The sequence below is a fragment of the Herpailurus yagouaroundi genome, unplaced genomic scaffold (assembly GCF_014898765.1).
Source record: "Herpailurus yagouaroundi ecotype Mexico unplaced genomic scaffold, PumYag 29, whole genome shotgun sequence".
NCBI lineage: Eukaryota > Metazoa > Chordata > Mammalia > Carnivora > Felidae > Herpailurus > Herpailurus yagouaroundi.
In genome coordinates, this window is record NW_024412377.1 from 97,983,459 (window position 1) to 97,996,318 (window position 12,860).

Here is a 12,860-nt window from a genome sequence, read left to right on the forward strand (position 1 = left end):
CACTCATGCTGGCTCTCTCTTTCAAAAATAAGTAAAACATTAAAAAAAAAAAAAAAGTTATTCTCTAACCAGAAAAATTTTTTCTGAGATTTTTATACCTCTTTAAAACCGGTTGAAATTTTATTTATCTTTCTGATACAAGGTAATACTCTTTCAGTTAGTATATGCTAGTCGTTTCCCTTTCCGTAGAGCCAAAATTCCTTAAAAAATAAGGATTTTTAAAAGTAGAGAATATGCATTGATGGAAACATTGTAGAACATATATAAAGAGAAAAAAAAACCATAATGAAACATCCCTGGAATATACATGTTGAGAAGAACAAAATAGATGTGAAAAATCATTTCAGTTCAAACTTGTAAGCTGGAGAGAGCAAACAAGATGGTTAAATTGTCCTGCTCTTGAAATGCAGCAGTTAATCTGTTAATCTGGATGAGAAGTATTGCTACAGAAGTCACGTGTTCTACCTCATTCTGGGAACTTACATGCGATGGCAATGCTGCCACCAGACACACCTTTATAATTGCAAGCTGTTGGCACTTCCTTTATTAATCCTGTTTCTCAGGGCTTACTTAATAACTTTGGGTTTTTAAGTCAACAATTAAAAAAAAATTTTTTTTTAATGTTTCTTTATTTTTGAGAGAAAGAGAGAGAGAATCCGAAGTAGGTTCCAGTCTCGGACCTGTCAGCACCGAGCCTGACGTGGGGCTCGAACTCACAAACCATGAGACCATGACCTGAGCCGAAGCCAGTCGCTTAACCAGTTGAGCCGTCCAGGTACCCCTTAAGTCAACAAGTTTTTGAAATGTTAGAAAGAATTTGAAGGGATAAATACCTATTTTCTGAAAAACATATTTACACTTAATGCATCAAAGCAGAGGGAAAATGTATGTTGTGATGTAGACAGCTTTTTGTTTTCCTTAAATTAGGGCACTTCTTATCTTTGAAAATAGGTCATTTATAGGTGCGTATTTTTAAATTAAGGAAATTTCAGTAGAAGTTTATTTTTGAATAAGATATATTTTTGATAGCTAACTTAGATTTAAAATGTATACTAAATAATGTGGTATGCTAACAGTTGAAGCCATTTTAACATCAAGAGCTTAATATCATTAAAATGTTTTTCATATAAATGAAATTAGAAAAATAACGAAATTCCCAAGTTAAAGATTGGCGGAGGGTAGGGGAGGGGGGGTGTTCTTCCTTTTTTGGTACAATGTTTCATAGTTCCTTACCTCATATTTCCTTTAACTTTATCATAATCCATGATTATCTTTAAATTGTTCCATTGAGTCGAGTTAGTCAATGTTGAATTCTTAATTCTAGCTATATTTTTTCATTTTAATGTCCACTTAATGGGACATTTTATGTACACCAATCTTGAAGAATGGCTCTCATAGTGTATTTCAGACTGAGCCTCATTTTTGGTATCACATTGCCTCATTTTTGGTATCCCAATACATTTGCTTTATTTATTATAAGAAAAGGAGAATGTTTTTATTCTGAAGAGACTATAACAATGAACTTAATCAAATTAAAGTACTTCATACTTGCCCTTCCCAGTTACCATTTGCAAATATTTAAATAACTTCCTAATAGCTTATGAAAAGTTTGCCCTTGTAACCTGTTTCACGTTAAGAAGTTATATATTAGAGAAGACAAGAATCCAGAATGATGAATGACATAAAGGAAGGTTTTGAAAAGCAAAGTTTAGCTAGCTAGAGGAAAAGCTAGGCTCTTTGACTTTCTTTGTTTCCTCTAACTTCTCTTACCTTATACGGGACTGTGTTTAAAGGGGGAAAATCCTCTTTTCACATAAGGGGGTAAAAAGCCCTATGTTATAATGCAAAATTAACAAATTCTTACTATTTCCTTTCTATTTCAAGACTGTCTATCGTGGTGGAACATGAAGAGCTGCAGTTAACCACTGTTGGGTATAGTAAAATACAAGATGCGTTCTATACCCCTCAAGAAACCACAGTCCAGTTGGCAATAAATGAAGAAATGGCAGTATGGACTCCACTAAGTCAGTGAGCCCTGGTTTGCAAACTAACTTCGCTTACATACTAATGTAGGCTCACCTTCCCCACCCCCATGCACTTTGGGTGCCAAGTCAAATAGCTTTAAGTGAACTATCACCCCCCCCCCAAGTTGCTGAACCCATCTCTTCACCTCCACCTCCCCTCTCCTCACACAGGTGGTTTAACCAGACCAGCCATTGATGGCTCTTCCATCAGTTGGAGGTCAGTTCATTGAAAGGCAATTACTTTCTGACCATGCGCTTGTTTTTTTTTCTTTCAGAGAGCATGAAAGGGGCAGAAAGGCCAAGGGAAAGAGAGCGTCTCCATGCTGAGCATGGAGCCCAACTCAGGGTTCGATCCCATAACACTGGGATCATGATCTGAGCCAAAATCAAAGAGTTGGACACTCAACTGACTGAGCCACCTCAGTGGCGTCCCTGCCTTTTTTTTTTTTTTAATCATCCTTTTCCTTCCCTTCTGCCTTCCAACTTGACCAGTTACCTCAAGAAAAGTTTTCATGATCACTGTCACTCTTTACTTGAGATTTTACAGGAATCAGAAAAAAAAAGTTTATGATAGTGTTATATTTCTAGATGAATGGAAATTGTGTTTAATAGAAAAACATGCCCTTAAATGGATCATGAAATTTCTTTCCTGAATCTTCAGTCTCCATCTCCTTCCTGACAAATAGCTTTCAGTATGACTAAATGAATGTTTTACTCTCTTTCTTTCTTAGTAACATCACTTTTTTCCTACCAGTTTTCAACTGTTTTACAGAGCAAGCACTATTTTAAGACCTGACCTGGTAAGTTAACCACCATGTGAAATTAGTGTTTGAATGAAAATGTTTTGGATTTCGCATGATCACTTGACCAACACACTTGGAACACAGCTGTTTGAAAGCTGAAATCGTTTCTGGGAAGAGTTGTGAAGCAGTTGCATGATTAATTGTCAGATCACACCAGTAAATGCTGTTGGATTTGGGGAAAGAAGTGATCAATGGGTTAGAGAGGACTGTGAAAGTTCAACTGTGGCAATGAAGCTAGCTAGGTCTTAAAAGTTGGATGGCATTTAGAAGAGAAAAGAGTTTCTAGGAGTGGGAGAAGGAAGAATACATTGTTCTCAACTGAGGCCGTCTCTTAAAATGTACCTTTGTATAGGGAGCGGCATTACCCCTGCACCACTCTCTGAGGATTTCTCCTTTTTCCCCTCCCAGGGTCTCCCTGACATCAGCCCCCAGGTCTCCAGCTCAGTGTGCTGTGGCAGTTTAGAGGAGGAACCAATGGTTGCGATACTACGGGTGGGGCTGTGCTGCACTTAGAAACAGTGGAGAGGCAGGAAAAGAAGGTTGGGAACCAATGAACTAGAAATCAGGAGAAATCAACGTTGTTGGTTCTATTCTTCCACTTGTAAGCCAATTTTAGATATTTCCTTGGGGATTTTAGGTATTTCCTATGCTTTTCAGTTATTTCCAGGTTCTCAAAGGAGTCGTTTTTGATTTACAGAGTACCTAATGAACATGAAATTCCATTGGTATCCACTTACTGGTAGTGATTGTACGTTTAAGTGATGTCTAATCTTCCCTCATGTCTGTCTTTTTCTGGAGCCAGTTTGATGCACAGTCACTTGTACGTGTAATTCCTGGCTGCTTCCATAAATGTATACACTGAAGACCCTAACCCCTCAGAACTCAAATATGGAATTACTACAACAGACTCAAACTTGTCTTTAATGACATTCTAAGACACTGCTTTCTCATCTACAGCCTTGAGTGCCAGAGACACCAAAGATGAGGCTTAAGTGTAGAAGAATTTAAGTACTCTCTACACCCAACGTGGACCTCGCACTCATGACCCTGAGATCAAGAGTCGCACGCTGTACTGAATGAGCCAGCCAGGCTTCCCAGTGCAGGAGAATCTTTATTCTCAGATGCAGAGATGTCTAGAAAGCCTGACCAGCAGATAATTCTGCCAGTGGGTTCATTCATGTAAGCCCGTGCAGACTGCAGGTGCCGCACGTGTGGTTGGGGAGAACAGGGAAGCCTTGTCTTGTCCACCCTTCTCGTTAAGTGGCCTGGGAGGGGTTGCTGAGGAGGGAGTTTCATAATATGAGAGGGAAGGAGGGAAGACAGATTAGCTCTGAAAACGTACCTCAACCGAGATTGTGATTTGTTCCTCTTAGAAGAGCATCTTCTCTTTTTTAGTTTTTTAAGTAGTGTGATGAATGAGGACTCTTGTTTTACGGTAGGGTCAACCATCTCCATGGATAACAAAGGAAATCTTAAGACCGCTACCTACAAAAAGAAAAATGTTACATTTTGCCTTTGCAAATTTGAAAAAGCTGTCTAAAGATGGGCCCCTCAGCCTGAATTTAAACTCCCCATTTCTCATGAGTTCACTATTATAGGCTTATTCCCTTTGTTATTTAACCATGTAAAGTTAGGAACAAGAAAGGGTAAGGTGTGAACCCAAACACACTGTCCCCAGGAAGTGAATGCAGACATTTGGAGGAAACCAAGTATCCTCCCAACTTAAGGCTTGATTTTTTTACTTAAAAAATGAAGCCGTCATGAAAGAGCCTCATACTGGCATCACACAGAAATCGCCAACACCCAAGGGCACTCTTTCCGTGACCCCGGGGCCTCTATTTTGCTCGTGCCTCATCAAAACCACAGGGCCTAAATAAAAATATGTTGTAAACAAAGTTATGGGCAGCTCCGTTTTCTAATTGAAAGTAATTATGATTTCTGTGCTGTGGTGTAATTACCTAAAAAAATGTTATTTGATGATTAAGATTCTGGAGTGAATTGTGTTCTTTGGGCTCTTGCACCGTTCCTCCATCAGGGACCTGGTTTCAGCGGTGTGCAGCTGCTGGAGTTGATTTACAGTGCTGCGGCTGTGGCTGGTCATAAATAAATCCTCTTATATAGTTGTTATGAACACCTGTTAGATCATCTGTCAGCAAAGCGCTGTTCACATTTATCATGGTGCGGTAGTTATTTTACCTCAATCCATTTCCAACTGACTCAGCCTCCATCGCTGGGTTACTATTACCACACCATAATCGCTCGCTCCCACTCCATGTTACAACTTGCAGATAAAAGATTTCACTACTTGGCCAAATTTCATAAATAAAGGAGCAGTTCAGTGCAGTAAAAGTTTATTTTTGTCGTCATTTGTCACCCCATTATTCTATAAATCAAATGGAATAGCACTATTGCCAGCTCAGGCGTTGCTGTCAGCCTTAGGCATGGAAATGGTCCGTTTCTTCCTTTTAGATGAGATGACATGTCTTTCAGACTTAACTGGCTTATGGCTTTGTTTCACCCATTTTATTTTATTACCCCTCCAGAAAAAAATCCTTTGGGAACAGAAAGACTTAAGGAGCGAAATGGAAACAGAAAACACAGCCCAGCACGCTGCTTAGCTCAGTGATCTGCGTTTCCCCCCATCCAGTCATTAGGAATTGACCGCCACCACCCCCCACACACAGGCTGAATCCTTGACTGAGGTGCTTCTCGTAAACTTGTAAGGGGGTTGTAGTATGTCTGTTTTGGAAAGGCCGTTACCGTGTGGAGTTACAGATATTGAAATACGTGATGTATATCCTCAGAGAGCCTCTGGATTTGACAGGCTTTATGCAAAGAAAAGACAAACTGGTTTCTTTTCTAAAATGCATTTTAATGGCTCGGAGGCTTTGAGAGGGGAATGGTCACCCCCAGAGAGAGAGTCTAGCCCCTTGGAGCTTTATCAGCGTGGAGCTTTGGAGGGAGAGTCAAGATTTATTAGCAAGTTGTGAACTCTGTCTCAGGCGTAAGTCTGAGGAAGGCAATGTCCCCTGGTTAAAAGGAAGAGGACAGAAAAAGCTGAAGGGATGGGGTAATAGAAAAGGGTTTATAGGTATAGTTGATATTATACTTCCGAGTTGGTTCTAATTCAACTTACATTCTTCATAGTCATTATGTAGCTCATAAATTCAATAAAGTGTTTTACTGTTACTATAAAAATGACAGGAGGGGGGTTTTATGTTGTAAGTTTCGTTAGTTGCTCTTCCTGTTTTATGTTGAAGTTCTCAGGCCATTATGTCATTAAACTCCTTGGAGTCTGAAGGGCTCAGGCCCCTCCATTTCTTGCCTTTTGCATGCTCAGCCATGTCAGCCCAGGCTCGGTCAGGCCACCAGAAAGTTAGAGCCAACTGGCTGTGGTGCCAGGGGAGCAGGGTGCTTCGTATCTATTATTTCATGACGGGCAGCTTCAGTCTATGACGACATTGTACTGAGGAGCAGAACAGCTTGGGGGTTGGGCGGGGGCAGCCTCCGGCAGAGAGCACTTAAGGGGTCTACAGATTCAGAAAGAAGGAGTCTATCAGGGAACTTGCTGACTGGGAGGTGAAGTAGCCCAAGGCCCTGTTTGCACCCAGGAACTGTTCTCTGCTTCGAGATTGGCCTCAGCACTGGATTCTGCTTACTTGTTAACCTTTGCGTAGCTCTAAGTCCTTGATAAAGTTCTGAGCAAATGCACCGTCAGAATCTTAACTGAGATTGTTTGAAAGGCAACACCACTCTCTTTTGGTTGTTTTCTTTGATTCCAGAAGAAGCCAAGGGTACTCTGCCCTGGGAAACTTTGCTTCTCCAGATGTTTGTTTTGAACAGAATATCCACATGGAAACAGCAACTACTAATTCTCTGGCCAGAGTGCATCAAGGCCTTAATCTAAAGCCTCCCATCCATCCAGCTGTCTGGCATTTGCTATTATAGGGCACCAACAGAGAAATGAGGCTGTGGCTTTATCACTGCACCCTGGGTGACAACTTGATTTTCTGCTTTCACCGCAGGCAGCAGCAGCCCAACATGATGGGGCTGTTAATTTGTGCATTTCATGGTGTCTGTCAGGGGGGCTGGGAGAGGAGGGTTTCAGGGGGAAGGGAATGGAGCATGTCCCAGCCGCGGAAGCACCTGTCTGCATTGACGGCACAGAGCACTTCTTATTAGCGTGCAGGTCTCTAAATGCAGCCCAGGGATGACAGCCTGGCATCCCAGCACCCACACACTGTGACAGGCGCCGGCAGCCGGTCCCATTGTTTGCCCTTGATGAGCATGTCATTAATGGAAATGGAAGAAAGTGAGGGCCACATCAGTATTCAAATAGCCTCTATTCTCTCTGCCATTCACCCGGCTGGCTCAGCCTGCCACAGATTTCCTTCTGCAAGCTCCTCTTAGACTTTTTTTTTTTTTTTTTTTTTTGTAACAGATTTATTCCCATTGCATACAAATCCTTTCCATGTTGTTCCTGGTTTCTTCCAATCCTGTATTTACACCCACCTCTTTAGACTGGATTTAGCCAGATCAAAGGAGATTTGGGCTCTCGTATATTGCAAAGGTCTAATTAGCAAGTACATGCTCTTTGCAGCCAAGAAAATGCATGTTGCTACTCCTGAAGCCTATTTCCTGTGCCTCTTGAATCCTGCCTCTTCTCTGGGGAGATGGTGGCTGCTGTGGCCACCACTTTCAGAAATACCTGATAGAGCTGGCTAGCACAGAATACAGAGGATCTGACTCCAAGAACGGCTGGCATGGCAACAATATGTCCCTTTCTCAAGCTTAGTAAATTAAAGAGAAAGTAAGGAAAGTGCCCAGTTGTGCACTTTGGAGGGAAAGAACTGTGTATGCACACGATTATTTACAACCAAGTGGATAGCGACTGGGTCCTAAATACATGTTTCCATCCCTCACACCCTGTGTTGGTCTGTTTGCTTAATAATGTAATTAGTGCTCAGAGGGAGAATATTGATGCTGCGGTCGGCAGCCCTTGCTCTTCTGTGCGCTTCTCACTCACTCCTGTCGCCCACTTAGCTCCTCCCGCACTACCTAGTTCGGTGGTTTCAGCTGTGCACCTACACACCGCCCCCTTCCCCACACACTCCTCAGAGCCCCCTCTGTGAATATCAGCCCAACTCCACACCCCCCGCCCTCCCCGCACATGCTTAGTCCTGTGTTTGCAAGGCTCACATCTTACACATTCAGATGGGATGTTCTTAGAGGAAGGCAGCAATGAAAGACCACCTCTAATTTCTCTCTGACCTTTCAGTAAGGAAAGGTCAGAAGAACTGCTTGCCGTGCATTTCCCTAGCAATGTCCCTTATCTGGTATTAATCTGTCAGGGACACGGGGCCGACTCCCTAAGACATCACCCGGCTCCTGAAGCGGTCTTGCCGGAGGATGAAAATAGAGCAAATGCCACTGCCGAAATGCCTGGAAGCGGAACTCAGGGCTAGTTCGTAAGCGATGCAGTGTCCCCTTCTCACATCCAGAGATGAACAAAGCGTTTCTTACTTCACCAAGCTGTCTTCTCCCCCAAACACAGAAACTCGTTGAGGGAAAGAGCCATGCCTTTATTCCAATAATGCCGTCTCTTGATAGAGGTGCCGTGATGCCTGGCTCTGGGTGGACATTCATGTTATCATGGCCCCTCACTGGATCTGGGGGACCCAAGAACACACCTTCTCAGGTGTTTATCTGACAGCCTACAAAACCCCCCAACCCTTCCCCAGTGGAAGCCCAGAGGGGTGATTATGGTCTAAAAAGCGAAGTCGTAAATTGGGCTTTCTCTACTCACTTGCTTTGCAGCTGAGGGAATCTACCGAGGGCAATTTAAAAGGAAAAGAAACAGGCTGAGAAAAAAATTGCAATGCTTTAGCCTTAGTGTCAGAGTGATGGAAAATAATTTTCACATTTGATTAATTATTAAGAGATCTGTTTAATAAAATATAGAGAGAGCATTTTGTCTCTCCACAATCATTAGTATGACCCTGGACCCCTATTTTGGAGGTGAACAAAAAGCTATTGAGGTATAACAATAAATTTTGTCCCCAAGGGTTTTTGCAGAAGTGGCCACAGGGCCATCCTGACAGATTTAAGGCAGAAATCCCACAGCTGACACTGAAATGTGTCAAATGCAGTGGCTTCAGTTGGCAGGTCGCACGCGCCAGCCTCACCCAGACATGTGAATGAAGCAAAATCATTGACCTAGAAATAAAATGTGCATTGGTAGGGCTATTTCCTTCTTGTTTTATTTTTTTTTTTATTGAAAATTAGCTCCCTAAAACATAGCTTCAAGTATTTAGTATTCTTGGTAGCTTACTTTTTTCAAATGTGCAAAGTCATCAAGGAATTCTTTTTTGAATGTGTTATTAAAAATAACCACAATTTTTCCATGACTCTCTTTCTTTTATTAGAATTTATTTAGGAGTATCAGATCCTATAAGGAAATATCCTAGGAGAAGGAATTAGATTTCTTTCCTCCCCAGAAAAAAAAAATTTAATTTTATCTTTAAAATTAGTACGTAGAGTCTGTTTTGTTCAACCTCGTACATTTAAAATAGGTAACCTCATTTAATTAGTTATATGAATATACATATTAATTTTATAACGCTTGAACAGACATTTCCAAGTTTGGATTTTTTACGCACTTTGATTTGCTGGCTACTTTCAACTATTGATCATGCTGTACAGACGTGGCTGCAAGAAGCAATCAAAGTCAGGTGTGGAAATGTTCCAACTGGTGTCGCTCCATGCACCCTCCATGCCCCCTACCTGCTGGTACCTTTGCAAGGTTCACATCCCTTCCATTCAGGTGGATGTTCCTCTGGTGAAGGCACCCGTGAAAGACCACTTCTAATTTCCTTCTGCCTTTGCAGTGAGAAAGGACAAACCCTCGCCTATGTGGGAGCCCCCGGCAGTGTGGCGTTCTCAGGCTGGGCACGACGGGCCAGAGTGGGGTCGCCTATGCCTACCTCTCCTCAGCCTGCAGCCGTGTTTCTAGACCTTCCACCATTGCCCACCTCTTTTGAAGACGAATTCATCAGACATTCTGGAAGGAACTCCAGAGCTGTTCATCTGCAAATATTTTCACTCTCCTAGCAAAGGCCGCTCCTGTAAATGGAAAGCATAGCATGAAAAACATGTTGCAGGGGTGGGGTGAGGGAAACCATTGGATCTTTCGTTAACCTCCCGTTCCTTCACCTCAGACACTGGTGGGGAGCACATGTGATATGGGGAGTTGAAGTGGAGCCAGCACTGTTACTCTGGCCATGTGGTGATCTACTAGGACCAAGGAGAGCACAAGTGTCCTTCCTCCCTCTCTGGAACCCTAGGAAGCAGAAGATTTATAATATCCAGAAGTAAACAGGGAGAAGATATTAAAACCTTTATTCATCTTTATTATTTATCTCATGCCTGTTCTGTTATTGTATTTGCTTTATAACGCACTTACTATATTATACTGGGCAGTAAATATACATGTACAGTAATATATATAGTTAGTGCCCCATGTATATATAATTAGTAATACATTATAAGTAGTAATACATGTGTATAATATACAGTCAGCAATACAGAATCCAATTTACAAATAAACGTATACACTGGAATCTACTCAGTCAAAAGTGCCGGGAGACCACAGGACCACAGCGTGGCTCTCAGTATGCACTGCTCTTTGCTGCTAAAACACTGAGTCCTAGATGGTATTCCCAGCACCAGGTTATTTCTCCACGACTGTGGTTTGAGAAGAGTAGGCAGAGAGGCCTCTCGAGGCACCAGGAAGTTCTTTCTACTGCTCAGACAATGATCAGACTTTTCTTGGCCTCTCCCACCCCTCACCCTTTTTTTTCTCGGGGCCATTTAGAGAATATTCAGTGTTCGGCCACCTTAAGGAGGAAGCGCAGGGACGAGGATGATTCCCTCCTGAGCAGGTTCACGGTGCAGGGACTAATTACATCCCACTTCGGAGAAGTTGGGAGGCAGGGCGCAGAGCGGTGCCGCCTCCCTCAGATGGAGGAAGGCGGGGGGCCATGCAGAGGGTGGGATGGCATCTGGATCCATCTCATTAGGAGTGAGGAATGACTCATGATTCACAAAAGGTCATTGCCTACTGAGGTAGATAAATTACCTATAAGCCTTCAGCAGAGTTGGAGGACCTATTTGGTAAAGAAGTTTTCATTAAATCAAAGATTTTATGGCTTCTATTTTGTTGCATAGGAAAAGGGAAATAATTAGTAATTGACGAAATAAGTGCAGGGAATAAAAAAGTGTAATGTTATTCTAATAGGCCTTGTCTTGGTCTTTAACTTTTCACTTGCAAGCAGCATTATTTTTTAACTCAGATGTATAAAAATCATCCACACTGAGAAAGTGGAACCAATTGCAGTTAAACAATTGAGGGGAGCACTAACCAATAATAGGATAGACTTTAAAATGCCATAAATATTGTTCCTTTTTATTGTGTTTGATTTTTGATGATTCCCATAACCCATTGGTTAAGATTAAGTAGACATGTTCTTAGGTAATACTCAAATACATTTTAGTGCTAAACTATACAAAGCAGAATATATGCATTTGCCCCCAAATTGCCTGTTAGATGAGTTTCTCAGATGGGCCCCTATTTTTCTACTGTCATTTCCATCTTGGGAAACCTCCCAGATTATAACAAGAGTAATACTGAAATTAAAATTTCTCTAAGGGTGAATTTAACCTAACCTTTTGGGGTAGCACTGTAACCTATAGATTAGGTCGATTTTCATGGAATAACAAACTCGAGTCTTTCTGTCAGCGAAATGTTTACCCCTCACATTTACATGGCCACAGGGATTTCTTTTTCATAGGATTCCCGCCTTTTTCCTTTTTACCCCCAATTAAATCTGTTTTGGAGAGGATTTGTGCTCCTATGAGATTCACAGGCTATCAGAAGTAAAGAATAAAGAAATAGGGAAAACATCTAAGTGGGAAAGAAAACAGTAGATTCACACTGATTGTACCTTTTTTTTTTTTAAGCTCTCTTTCCCGATGGAAGGCCTCCTATGCTTGGTCTTCAGCTAATCAATCATTTCTTTTTATTATTATTGTTCTAATTTTTAACATTTATTTATTTTTGAGAAACAGAGATGGACCACGAGCGGGGAAGGGGCAGAGGGAGAGGGAGGACACAGAATCTGAGGCAGGCTTCAGGCTCTGCCTGAATCTGAGTTGTTAGCACAGGGCCCAAAGTGGGGCTCGAACTCACAAGCTGCAAGATCTTGATCTGAGCTGAAGTCGGAGGCTTAACTGACTGAGCCACCCAGGCACCCCTTCAGCTAATCATTTCTTAACCTACCTTTTCTCAGTGCCTTCACAGTAGCCGGGTTTTGGAGGACCTGTGTTCATCTGCATTTCAATGATGAGGGAGCAGGTTTTTGGAGCAGCCAGTCCCTTGCCAAGTTCTACATCTTGAACCGGGCTATGGTCCTGCGCCAGTATCCGCCCCGCTGCCCAACACGTATGAGAAAGTCCTCTGCAGAGACAGTGTGGGTGGGAAGGGAACCTAAAAGTCACCAATGAGGTAAAGTGCCCAGCATGGTGCCTGGAGCTTGTCAGTCAATTATGAACATTATATTTTAAAAAATCCAGGGATGGGGCGCCCGGGTGGCTCGGTCGGTTAAGCGTCCAACTTCGGCTCAGGTCATGATCTCGTGATCTGTGAGTCCAAGCCCCCCGTCGGCCTCTGTGCTCACAGCTTGGAGCCTGGAGCCTGTTTCGGATTCTGTGTCTCCCTCTCTCTCTGGCCCTCCCCCTGCTCTGTCTCTCTCTGTCTCAAAAATAAATAAACGCTAAAAAAATTTTTTTAAATAAATAATAAAAAAATTTAAAAATCCAGGGACACCTGGGTGGCTCAGTAGGTTAAGCGTCCAACTTTGGCTCAGGTCACGATCTCTCTGTTGGTGGGTTTGAGCCCCACTCAGGCTCTGTGCTGACAGCTCAGAGCTTGGAGCCTGCTTCAGATTCTGTGTCTCCTTCTCTCTCTCTGCCCCTC